Below are 13,139 nucleotides of genomic sequence, written 5' to 3' on the forward strand. Positions count from 1 at the left end.
CACAGAACTTGGTGTAATCAACAACAGTTTCTTTATTCTAGGGCGGTCATTCAAATTGGTACACATTGAATAAGTAAATTCCTTCTACAGTCAATGTTAAATGTTATAAATCTTTTAATTTAAATTATATTATTTTCAGTAAACCAGCATTTATTTCAATATAGTCACTGTAAATAATATTAACAGCCATGGTGGATGTCCAATGATGGTTTATGCTCCTTCGTAGCTGCATTATGCTTTGTATATTGACGATTTATTTGTATGTGGTTTACAGTTTCATTTCAATGCTCTCGTATAGCTTAGTGTGCCTATATGTTTGTCATCCACACACACACACATACATGTATGGTTATTGTCCATACACACATACACACACATATACATGTGTGTGTGTAGAATAAAATTGAACAATTCGAAGCAATGGAGGTCTGCATATTCAATATGACATGAACGAATGTTTCCCACAAAAATTCAAATTTGAAAATTGGTAGCTACCACAATTGAATGCATTGCACATTTGAGTTATATTATAAGAAAAAAAATTTCCATGTCACTTTGATTACAATCCAATTCATTGCATATTTCTAAGTTCTACAAATTCCCTTTCCACATTCCTTATGTAACTATTTCTTTGCAATATGTATGTATGTTATACATATGCATATTCATATGTATGTATATGTGCAATTCTATGTACATATGCATATGTATGTAGTTGGATATGTATATGTATGTACTTATGCATTCAATAATGTATGGATGATTTGTTGTTACAACGTTACGCTACCCTCGAATATTGTTGTTTTTTGCAGGCATGCTAGAGCATCAAGGGAAGAACCATACTTGTGGAAGATCATCATATCAATGTAAATGTGTTTATTAATACACTTCAATTCTTTGGAGATTATGCCTTTAATGCTTACATTTTATATTAATTTGTGTAGATATCTTAGGTAGTTATGCATTTCTTATTAAATGTGTTTCTTAACACACCTTAGTTTGTTTTGCATTTTGTTGTGATTGTTGTGGCAGGCAATGATCTAGGACTCACTATGTCAAAGACAACAAGCATGCCTCTTAGGTAAAGTCCATATGACTTTACTTTGGCAATGATCTAGTAGACAATGCAATTTGTGAATTGTTTTTGTTTCAATTTCTGAATTGTTTGTGTTTCAATTTGTTCTAATTTCTCACTTAGTTCATATGTTTCAATCTTCTCTTTGTTGGAATTTTACTTTCGCAATGATCTTGTAGACAATGCAATTTCTGATTTGTTTATGTTTTAAATTCGAAATTTTGTTTTTTTTTAATTTGTTTAAATTCCTCACTTAGTTCATATGTTTCAATCTTCTCTTTTTTTGATCTGTACTTTGGCAATGATCTAGTAGACAATGCAATTTCTTATTTGTTTATGTTTCAATTTCTGAATTGTTTGTGTTTCAATTTGTTTAAATTCCTCACTTAGTGCAGTAGAAAAAGGAAGTGCCCTATTGTTTGTGTTTCAATTTGTTTAAATTACTCACTTTCTGAATTGTTTGTGTTTCAATGATCAAATGTAAGTGCCCTATTTGAGGAAAAGAACTAGACAAAGAATTGTCTTATATTGCCTTAAAAGATGTCTTGTTAGATACTGCCAAGAATGATAACTTGGCAGCTACCAAGATATCTTTTAAGGCAATAGAAAATAGTTCTTTGTCTGGTGCCTTTTTACAAATGGGACACTTCCTTTTATCATTTCGAGGCAATGACCTAGTAGACATATTACACACTGCAATTTATATATGATGACTGCAATTTGAATACTTATAATATGATGACTGCAACTTGAATATTTATAAGTGTTCAAATTTCTCACTATCAAAAGAGGACATATCAGTGGCATGTGAATAATCAAATGCCATTGATATGGCCTTTTTGATAGTGAGTAATTTGAACACGTATGTGGCCTTTTTTATAGTGAGAAATATACGAGATCAATTCAACTGATATATGAGAAATATCACATCACAGAAAACAAACATATCAGATTTACAACAACACCATCAATTCTTTGGAATATCCATCTGATATATCTGAAAACAACGGAGTTCTGAACACATTACAAAATATGGCAGTATGTCATTCTGTAATCACATCATAGTTATATCGAAACTCAAAATCTGCTCTCCATTTGGGTATTAATCACATCATGGTTATATCAATTCTCCATTTGGGTATTAAATGGAGGAGGTGTGACAAATCCAACCCCAACGGACTGTGGCCTACTAGGGTCTGACCCACCAAAATTATTTTCTTCGCTATGAGGGGTTTGTAAGCAACTTGCTATTTGAGCAAGGAATGCCTGGTTTACACCTGAAGTAAGTTGCACGATGTCTGAGGGTCCAGGTGCAGTCCCAACCTGCATAGTATTAATAGTTGCAAAGGCTGGAGACAAGAGGTTCATCATTTCCATGAGAATTGGGTGTCGGATGGGTAGAGGTTTTGCGACTGTGGCAACATCTTTTGTCCTCTTCGCACGCTTGGCTGCCTTTTCAGCTTTCATCCTCTCCTTCTCAAGCTTTGCTTCTGCATCTTTCTTTGCCTTGGCTTGTCTTCGAATGAACTTGTCTTGGGAATCCTACAATTTTTTGGCCTGTTTTTCCACCCTCATAGCCTCCTTTTCTATCGCTTCTGCTTCACGTTGTGCCTTCCTCTGTCTCATCTGCTCTTTCTTCTGCTCTGCCAATTCCTCTTCTCTTTTCCTTTCAGCCTCTTTATCTTTTTCCCTTTGAATGTACTCATTAGATGTCAAGATCTGTGACTGGCTACTAAGACGCAGAACCCCTTTCTTACCTCCACGTGAAGATTGGTTCATTCTCTGCACTGGAAGTCTTAAGAATTGGCTAATTTGCCTTGGCTGTTGCTGCCCATCCTCTTGTGTGCATGGTACAAACTCAGGTTCATCTTCACTTATGTGAACTTCGTCTTCACCATCAGTACCATCTTGCTGCTCCTAGTTGACTGCATTGGTGAAGTAATGAATGACATCTACTGGATCAATTTCTGGCAGACTAGGCATGGAAAGCATTTCATCATCACAGTTGGCTGCATCTTGGGTCCACTTTGGTATGTCAGCTTGTGTTGGCAAAGACATGCCTGTTGATGTATTTTCAAAACCCTCATTTAGCTGGCTGGTTTGTGGGGGCAGACCTGCTTCGACAGTTTCTGGTGTCAAACTTGTACCCTCAATCGTTGTTTGTGTTTCGCTATGGAGCTCTACAAAATCTTGAATCTGTTCCTCATTAAAACCTGCCAATCGTAAGCACGCTTCCGCTGCCATATACTCTGGTTCTTCATCCCTTGAAGCGACATCATGTTCTGTTCCAACCTCAAATGCCTCACTTGGTCTCATATCATTCTGTAATGCATTTCGGTTAAGTGGCCAAATCCCTGTCCTATAGAAGCCACTGATTATATTGGTCAGTGTCAATGCTTGGGCAAAGGCCTTGCTCGCAAGAGTTGCCAACTCTTCCCTTCCAATTTCAATTTGTGGAAACTTAGACATCCATATACTCCTTTGTTGTTTGAAATAATTTTTGAAAGGTGAGAATACAAAGACATCAAGTGGCTGCAGTTTGTGGCTTGTATGAGCCGAAAGGGTCACTAAATCAATACCTATCTGCCTTGCTTCTTCAATTGTCTTGAAGGCTACATGGCTGCCATTATCGTCGAAGATCAGTAGGGCCCTATGCGAGGGTGAAACTCCATGAGGGACTGAACGTGCAAAATGTTCCAACCAATTTAAGAATAGCTCCTTTGTCATCCATGCATGTTCTTGGACTGCCATGCATGCTCCTGGCTCGCAATTTTCTATGTAGTTTCGGATATGCCTCTTAGATTTGAACAAATAAAATCTAGGAATGTTGAAACCACATGCACTAACACATGCCAAAATAGTGATCCACTCTCTACTCTTCGAAATTAGGTGCGGTACACACCTCTGCCCCAATTTGGCTATCACTCTCATTCCACAATTCCTCCCAGCTTGCACACCAGTCTCATCACAATTCCAAATCTGACTACTACCATAGTGATTGAGGTTGTACATTAACTCCAAGTTGTCATAGAAAGAGGCAACAATAGAAGGTCGAAGCATAATAGCCCTATCAAAGTCCACTCCTTCTGTTGTTCTCATCGTCAGATCAGGGTGCCTTCGTCTAAAACCTGCCCACCATGACCTCCTTGGCATCCCGTTTTTGAATGGATTAGGCCTATTCTTAGTAATTTGTGCAACAGTTGATTAAAGTTGACTGATTTGGAGACCGTGACCAATTTCAGCCATGTCTTTGCACTATTGAACTACTCCATCCTCCTCCTCTGCTGATAAAATGGTGCGTGGACCCCTCACAGTCGTAGTTGTGGTTCCTATCAACCATGCCCTCAAAGAAGCAATGGGGATACCATATTTGATTGATGTGGCTCTAAGAGACATGTGCTTGTCTTCTATGCATGAAATTGCCTCTTTCATGTTAGATATGCTCCATTTTGGTTTAGGATCCTTTGAGGCCACCTCTACTTGTGGTGTTTGTGGAATATGATTAGAATCTGCAGTAGGATGGTCATGTACAACAACAGTATCCACATCAGTTGCATTGTTAGGTGAGTGGTCATCTACAACAGGAGTCAATGGGTCTTCATTTTGGACAAAATTATCTTCAACAAGGAAGTGCACCCCAGGAGTGACTCTAATTGTTCGACGTCTAACAGACTTGTTTCCCTTTCTACCTCGTGCCATTATATTCAGTGAACCTGCAACAGATCATTTCCATGAAACCCTTAATGCCATTGAAATAAATGATGAAAAACAAATCTATTTGTGTAACTCATCATTGAACAAAATAAAATGGTATTGTGTCTCTATTTTTGTATGCATAAAAATATAGACAATAACCATATAGCCAGAGAACTCAAAAAATCCATGCAGGAGTTCAGTATGTAATTGCAATGTGATTGAAAATTGGATATTGTTGATATTGTATTAGATAGTGAACAATTACATCATTGAACATCTTTCAAGAAAAAAAAATGGTATAGTATAAATATATATACAGAGAGAGATCATTGAAATGAAACCCTCAATGCCATTGAGATAAATGATGAAAAACAAATCTATTTCTGTAACTCATCATTGAACATCTTTCAGCAACAACAAAATGATACCGTATAAATATATAGAGAGAAACAGATCAATGAAATGAAACCCTCAATGCCATTGAGATAAATGAAGAAAAACAAATCTATTTCTGTAACTCATCATTGAACATCTTTCAACAAACAAAAAAATGCTACCGTATAAATATATAGAGAGAGACAAAACATTGAAATGAAACCATCAATGCCATTGAGATAAATTATGAAAAACAAATCTATTTCTGTAACTCATCATTGAACATCTTTCAACAACAAAAAAAAATGCTACCATATAAATATATATAGAGAGACAGATCATTGAAATGAAACCCTCAATGCCATTGAGATAAATGATGGAAAATAAATCTATTTCTGTAACTCATCATTGAACATCTTTCAAAAAAAAAAAATGGTACAGTATAAATATATATACAGAGAGAGATCATTGAAATGAAAACCTTAATGCCATTGAGATAAATGATGAAAAACAAATCTATTTCTATAAGTCATCATTGAACATCTTTCAACAAAAAAAAATGGTATACTATAAATATATATACAAAGAGAGATCATTGAAACGAAACCCTCAATGCCATTGAGATAAATGATGAAAAACAAATCTATTTCTGTAACTCGTCATTGAACATCTTCAACAATAAAAAAAATGTTACCGTATAGAGAGACAGATCATTGAAATGAAACCATTAATGCCATTGAGATAAATGATGAAAAACAAATCTATTTCTATAACTCATCATTGAACATCTTTCAACAACAAAAAAAATGCTACCATATAAATATATATAGAGAGACAGATCATTGAAATGAAACCATTAATGCCATTGAGATAAATGATGGAAATCAAATCTATTTCTGTAACTCATCATTGAACATCTTTCAACAACAACAAAAAATGCTACTGTATAAATATATATAGAGAGACAGATCATTGAAATGAAACCCTCAATGTCATTGAGATAAATGATGTAAAACAAATCTATTTCTATAACTCATCATTGAACATCTTTCAACAACCAAAAAAATGCTACCATATAAATATATAGAGAGAGACAAATCATTGAAATGCAACCCTCAATGCCATTGAGATAAATGATGGAAAACAAATCTATTTCTGTAACTCATCATTGAACATCAAGGGAAACAAAAAAAAAATGGTATTGTGTCTCTATTTCTCTATGCATGAAAATATAGACAATAACCATATAGCCAGAGAACTCAAAAAATCCATGCAGGAGTTCAATATGTAACTATGACGTGTGTGTGTGTGTGTGTACACACACACAAACATAGGTACAGAACTTGAAACCTTATATAACAAGGAGAAAAACTACAAGCACGAGATGCATGAGTGGAAGATGTAACTGTGATGTGTGGTTATTGTTGATATAGTATGAAGATGCAGATTCATTTCTCAAATGAGTAAATGGTTGAATGATGTTGTTGTATTTCTCATATGAAATTTAATGGAAGTACTACATGATATGCCTGATAATATTATTTACAGTGAGTATATTAACAAATTGAAGGCAAAGAAAATAATGAAAATGCCACAAAAAATCTTCATTTCCCTATGTTTTGAGGGCAAAAAAGATAGCGGGAGTTTGTGCAACATGGGCCCATAACGTGTCTGTGGGAAGGATGTTATGGGTGTTCAACATATTTTTTGACCACCCATTTTAAACTCTACAATAAAAGTTGTCTGACCTGATGTATATATGTGTGTGTGTGTGTGTGTGTGTGTGTGTGTGTGTGTGTGTGTGTGTGTGTGTGTCTATATATATATATATACATATATACATATATACATATATACATATATATATACATATATATATATGTATATATGTATATATATATGTATATATGTATATATATATACATATATACATATATATATATGTATATATGTATATATATATGTATATATATATACATATATATGTATACATATATATGTATACATATATATGTATACATATATATGTATACATACATATATACATATATACATATATATATATGTATATATGTATATATATATATATGTATATATATATATATATGTATATATATATATATATGTATATATATATATATATGTATATATATATATATATGTATATATATATAGCCAGTATATAGTCACTGTAAATAATAGTATCATGCGTTGTAATGATAAATAATGAAGGGGTTTCGAACAATTATGAACAATAATCAATTTTTTTCACATTCACTATAATGAATTTGGCATTATAAACAGAGAGACACCATGTAACAGTGCACCCATAAAAGGAAATGATAAATAATGAAGGGGTTTCAAAGAAAACGAAAAGATATTCAGTTGGTTTGAAATGAAATTGTAAACCGCACACAAAGAAATCATCAATAGACAAAGCATAATGCAACTACGAAGGAGGTAAACCATCATTGGACATCCAATATGGCTGTTAATATTATTTACAGTGACTATATTGAAAGAAATGTTGGTTTATTGAAAACAATATAATTTGAATTGAAAGATTTATAGCATTTAGTTAACAGTATTCATTGAACATAGGGATTTAGTTACTTTATGTGTACCAACCTGAATGTGTGCCCTCGAGTAAGGAATGTGCAGAGGGTATTTGCAGAGCTCAGGAATATGCAATAAATTGGATTGTAGTGAAAGTGACACGGAAAATTCTATCTTATAATATAATTTGAATGTGCAATGCATTCGATTGTGGTAGCTAACTATTTTCAAATTTGAATTTTTGTGGGAAACAGTCGGTCATGTCATATTAAATATGCAGTCCTCCATTGCTTCAAATTGTTCAATTTGCTTCCTTGCTTTGAATGAAACTTGGTTTTTTAAATTGGATTTTATGCAAATTCTTGGATATTAGGGAGCCTTACACTAGTTGTTGCAAATGCAGGTACCAAATGCAAATCCATTTAATGCATGAAGCTGTGAAGTGATATTTGGAAGGATGTACACTTGAGTGTCTAAGAAGTTTACAATTGATTGTTTTTATGTCATGTAATGCACCAATAGTTGTGCATATGTAATTGTAATTGGAGTACATTTGTACTCTTAAGCCACTTGCATAAAGTGGCAAATGTAAACATTAAATTTTTTTAAAAATAAAAATGTTTATTATTTGTGCAAGATGTTTTGTATTAAAATAGGAAATGTACCAGTTGTTTTTTTTTTTTTAACTTTTTGGTTTTCAACTACTAATTCATTTGTGAACATGTATTGGTGTTAAAATAAATATTTACTGGTATTTTTTTATTTATGCACTGACAATTTTTTTTTAATGTTTTGGGGGGTCAACATGGTATTAAGGTGATGGTTATTGGAACTATTTAAGCTATTGGTACTCTTCCCCTAGTGGACATAGCTAATTTCTCGCATTTTAAGTTCTTAAACAGTTCATCCGATTTCGATGATTTTTTTTTTGTTCTCTCCGTATGCGACTTAGCTGCTTAAAGCTATTGTTTCAACTTATGAGTAGTAACAATGCACACTGTGGAATTTGTCATGTGCACAAAGGTCAAAAAGTAAAAATCTCAAAGTGTGGTCCGATACATAATCACCTTTGTGCCAATAGTAGACAACTCAAAATAGCCAGTAGTAATGGACAAATGCCCCAGTTGTTAAGCACAAATGACCTAGTAGTGGTGCACAAATGTCCCAATAATGGGCTCATTATGGTAAAAAAAACTAAAAAATTATCCACTATTGGTATATGTGATATTTATTAATGGACCTTCCATTACCATTTTTTTGGCTCCTACTATGTCTACTAACGGGGGGTGAGGTTGACAAAAAGATGGCAGTTATTGGTCCTATGTCCACTACTGGCAATTAAGGATTTCAGGATTTCACTTATACAATTTAAGTTTGATTTCATTAAGTTTGGTTTTAGGTTATTTATTTATTTTTAAATCAGATTTGTAGGGAAGAGCACCAACATTCATGTTTCAATAATTGCTTATCCCTTGCACACCCAATTTTCTAATTACAAATTTGAAAAAAAAAACAAAAAAACAAATGACTAAAAATTCATTAATAAATTTCACATGTACTAATAGCCACCCATTTTTTAGAATTTTTGGACCATAATTGGCCCATTTGTGCGCCTATATTGGTACCCATGGGCCATTTGTGCATAAGTACTAGCAATTTTGAGTGCATGGTTATTGGGGCATATTTAAGTAGGTATCGAGTAACACTTTGAAATGTGTACTTTTTGACCCTTGTGCATAATTACTACCTAGAAGCCAAAACAACAGCTATAAGCAATTAAGTCACATGCGGAGACAACAAAAAAAAATCGTCAAAATCTGATTTACCGTTTAGAATCTATGGGTGCACAAAGTTAGCTATAGCGGCTACCAATACATTTCCCTTAATTTGTAAAATTTATCTAAGTCAATCTTACAAATTGTAACAATAAATTTAAAACTTCTAAATTTCAAGTTCAATTTTAGAGTCAATATCTCTTATTATTTTTAGACTTAAAGCTAAACATTTCACTTGCTACTTTTGAAGTATTATTTAAGAACTAACTCAAATACTTGCACTCTGTCGATTAAGTCTGATTTTCTCCTTGCATAAATAATTAAGGAGCATCATTATTTAATTACCTTTTTGCATCAACATCTAAGGCATGTCTTGTTATTGTGTTGTTAATGGCTTGTTGAAGCTACCTATAGGTTGTTTTGTCTAAAAGATCAACAACCTAGTTTTGTTGCTTTTTAATATCAAAAACATTTAATGCATTCTCTCCATGACTCTTTGTTGTATGAAATCTCTTCCAAAAGTCTTTAAAATGATATTTTATGGGTTTGACCAAAGGAGAACCAATCATTGTATGTAGCAAATTCTGGAAGGTGTTCCTGTAAAGCGGAAAATCGCGATCGAACCCTAGTTGCTCTCCCCTCTTCCAACTCCAAGGAGAGAGAAGGGAGATCACTAGGGTTGATGGTTTTCACTTAGGGGAGAGACTTTACATTCAAAAGAGGGGTTGAAACCCACAAGATCCAATCCCACACAATGCAAGATTGGATGCTAAATGAGTTTCAAGGGTTAAGAAAGCAAGGCTACCCTCTTTTGTAAAGAATGTTGATAGAAGAATTAAGCTAAGCATGCATAGAAAGTGACAAAGATTCGCTTATAAACTGAGATAGGGATATAGGATGAAGCTGCGGACCTGGAATTAGCAGTAAAATGTTGATACGGCGCTGTCCTGCAAATTTGAGCAAAAGTTGTCGGGACGATGGCGCCCGAGCGCCACGGTCCTCCGAAAAATCCGCGAAACGAAGGGGGATCTGTTCGTCTCTGCACAAGGATTCCAGATCTTCAATTTCAGCCGTGTACCTGCAACCTACACACAGAAAAGCGAAGACGATTGGGGTGTTAGGGATTAGGGGTTTGCCTTTAGGTCAAACCCCGGTTTTGGAATTAACCAAGAAATGAGAAATTGTTGTAAATGTAATGTAAAACAAGTACTAATACCTTGTTGTAAGGATGTTTGTATCCTTATGTGCGAAGGTATAGATGTTGTTGTTTGTTGTATGTTGTATGTTGTATGTAGCATGTAGTATGTGATCTCCTCTTCAATGGTTGAATCCTTGTCTTGAATGCAACACTTAGCCTTGAATGGAGACTTGAAATGATCAATTACTTGAAGGAATGCTTGAATGCTTGAATGCTTGAGTATAGTTTCCACGTTTTTTCCATCATGCGTATCTCCTCTTCTTTCTTACCCAAATGGGAGAGGCAAATGTAGTTTATATACTTGCCAATTAGGGTTAATAGACTGATTTTCCCGACCTTAGGCCGACCAGGAAAGTTAATTTCCAAATTGCAAACAAAAAGACCCGAGACCCCATAGGAGATCGGGCCCAAAATAGGGCCAGGGACCAGGGCGCTGGGCGCTCTGGTCCCACCTCCCGGGACAGCAGGGTGCAAAGGAGGTTCAGGCCAGGGTGCAAGAAAATGCAATTTTCAGTGTCATAATCAGGTTTTGGGGTCTCCATTCAGGTTGCGTGTTGCGTCGCCATCGTGAAGACCGAAATGCAGTCGAAATTGCAAGTGTCGCAATTTTAGGACGCTACATTTAGCCCCCACTTTAGCAGGAGTATGTATGCTCATACTTTCGGTAAAGTACAAGGAAACAATATTGAAAGACTTTCACCACGTCAAGGAGGCAAGATACACCAAGCCCCCAGTGGACTAAGGATCTTACGACTTCGATTGACAAAGTAAAAGGGAAGATCACGAGGGAGAACCATGACTGTCAGTAGTAAGGTTCCCTCACTATGAGTCATGCAAGAAAGATATCAAAAATTTTCAAGGCAAGGTTAAATTTGCCAAGAAATTTTCAAGTATCTTGAAAAGATATGAACGGGATGTATGCCCCCCTACGTTAAAGCGATCGCACACGCCTCACCGGGGGTGATTGCTTTAAGGTAGTGATACATATAAGAAATGAGAAAGGAGCACGTTATCACAAGGATTTAGCCCCCAAGTGTGAGATAAGCCCAAGGATAATAGACACAAAACACAAAGCACAAGGTGACTTCGCTTTCCTCGGGGTCAGTATGCTGTATGATAATTCATGTATATCATATGTATGTATGCATAATTATTCTTCATTCCCCAATCAAGGAAGGTTACCTAGAAGAAGGGAACACATGTGTCTGTTGAGTCAACATGAGAGAGACCAAAAGAGATCTCAATGATTTGCATCGTCCTCAAGTAGACAACACTAAGGACAACAAATAGAAGAATGAGAATAACACATAGAAGAAGTAACAAAAGAGAGGGGGAGAGAATCTGCTATGCTAATGAAACTAGTCTAGCACGTCATCTACCCCCCGATCTTGCTGATCAATGTTTCGGGAAGGTAGGGAACACGCTAGAGGAGGAACATCCAACACAGCAGATGGAGCTATCACAAGATCCAAACAAGGGCTATGTTCATGTCCCAAGCCACGGTGTTCTTGTCTAGGAGCTAGGATAAGTGCTTTAGAAAATTCGTTAGATAGATGGTTATCAATATCAACAAGTTCATATTCACTATCAGAAGCAAGAGAAGTAACATTTGCATCATGAATAACATTTTCATCTATGTCATCATCAAGATTTATAAAAATAGGATCTTTAACTCGCACAGGATCAAGACCATCATGCATCTTATGTTTAGGAGATTTGGGAGAAAATGGAATAATGCTTGTTGAAGGTGTTTTTGGGGATTGCAAAGTTTGAGCTCTAAGACGACGCTTTCGCCGGCGTTCACGTGCAGAACGATTTCGTCTAGTCTTAGTAGGAAGATTAGGAGATTGAGGAGGAGGAATGTTCTCATCCTTATCACTTGGCTGTTTAGGCTGTGGTCTCTTAGGCTGGATAATAGGAGAAGAAGAAGGTCTCTTCTCTCTATAGAAGGAAGGAGGAGGAACCGCTCCATATAAGGGAGGAATATTCGGTTTAGGAAGGAGACCAAGTCCATCATGACAAGGAGGGATAGGTCTACTTTTAGGAAGTTTATCAGACATAGACATAGTCACATCCATAGGGATGGGTTGGGAATCTTCTTGAGGAAAGACATTAGTTTTATCTTTCAAAGGAAGAACTTCCTTCTCAAGAATGATAGGAATATCAAGTTTGGGTGTTCTAGGTTCACTTAGAGATAGGATCATATCTTTTTTCCACTTTTGATAAGATTTGAAAAGATGATCACTTCGCGGTGGAAGAGATTGGAATTGTTTAGGCCAAAAGTAATCAATAGGAACGCTAGAAGTTCTTTCAGCTAGTTTAAAGAGACTATGATTGACAGTAACAACTTCACCATTATGGGGAAATTTCAAACACTTGTGAATAGGAGAAGCAATAGCTTTCATGGAAGATAGCCAAGGATAGCCAAGCTTCACAGGAAATTGTTCGGAAGATGGAATAATAG

The sequence above is a fragment of the Cryptomeria japonica genome, chromosome 5 (genome assembly GCF_030272615.1).
Source record: "Cryptomeria japonica chromosome 5, Sugi_1.0, whole genome shotgun sequence".
Classification (NCBI taxonomy): domain Eukaryota; kingdom Viridiplantae; phylum Streptophyta; class Pinopsida; order Cupressales; family Cupressaceae; genus Cryptomeria; species Cryptomeria japonica.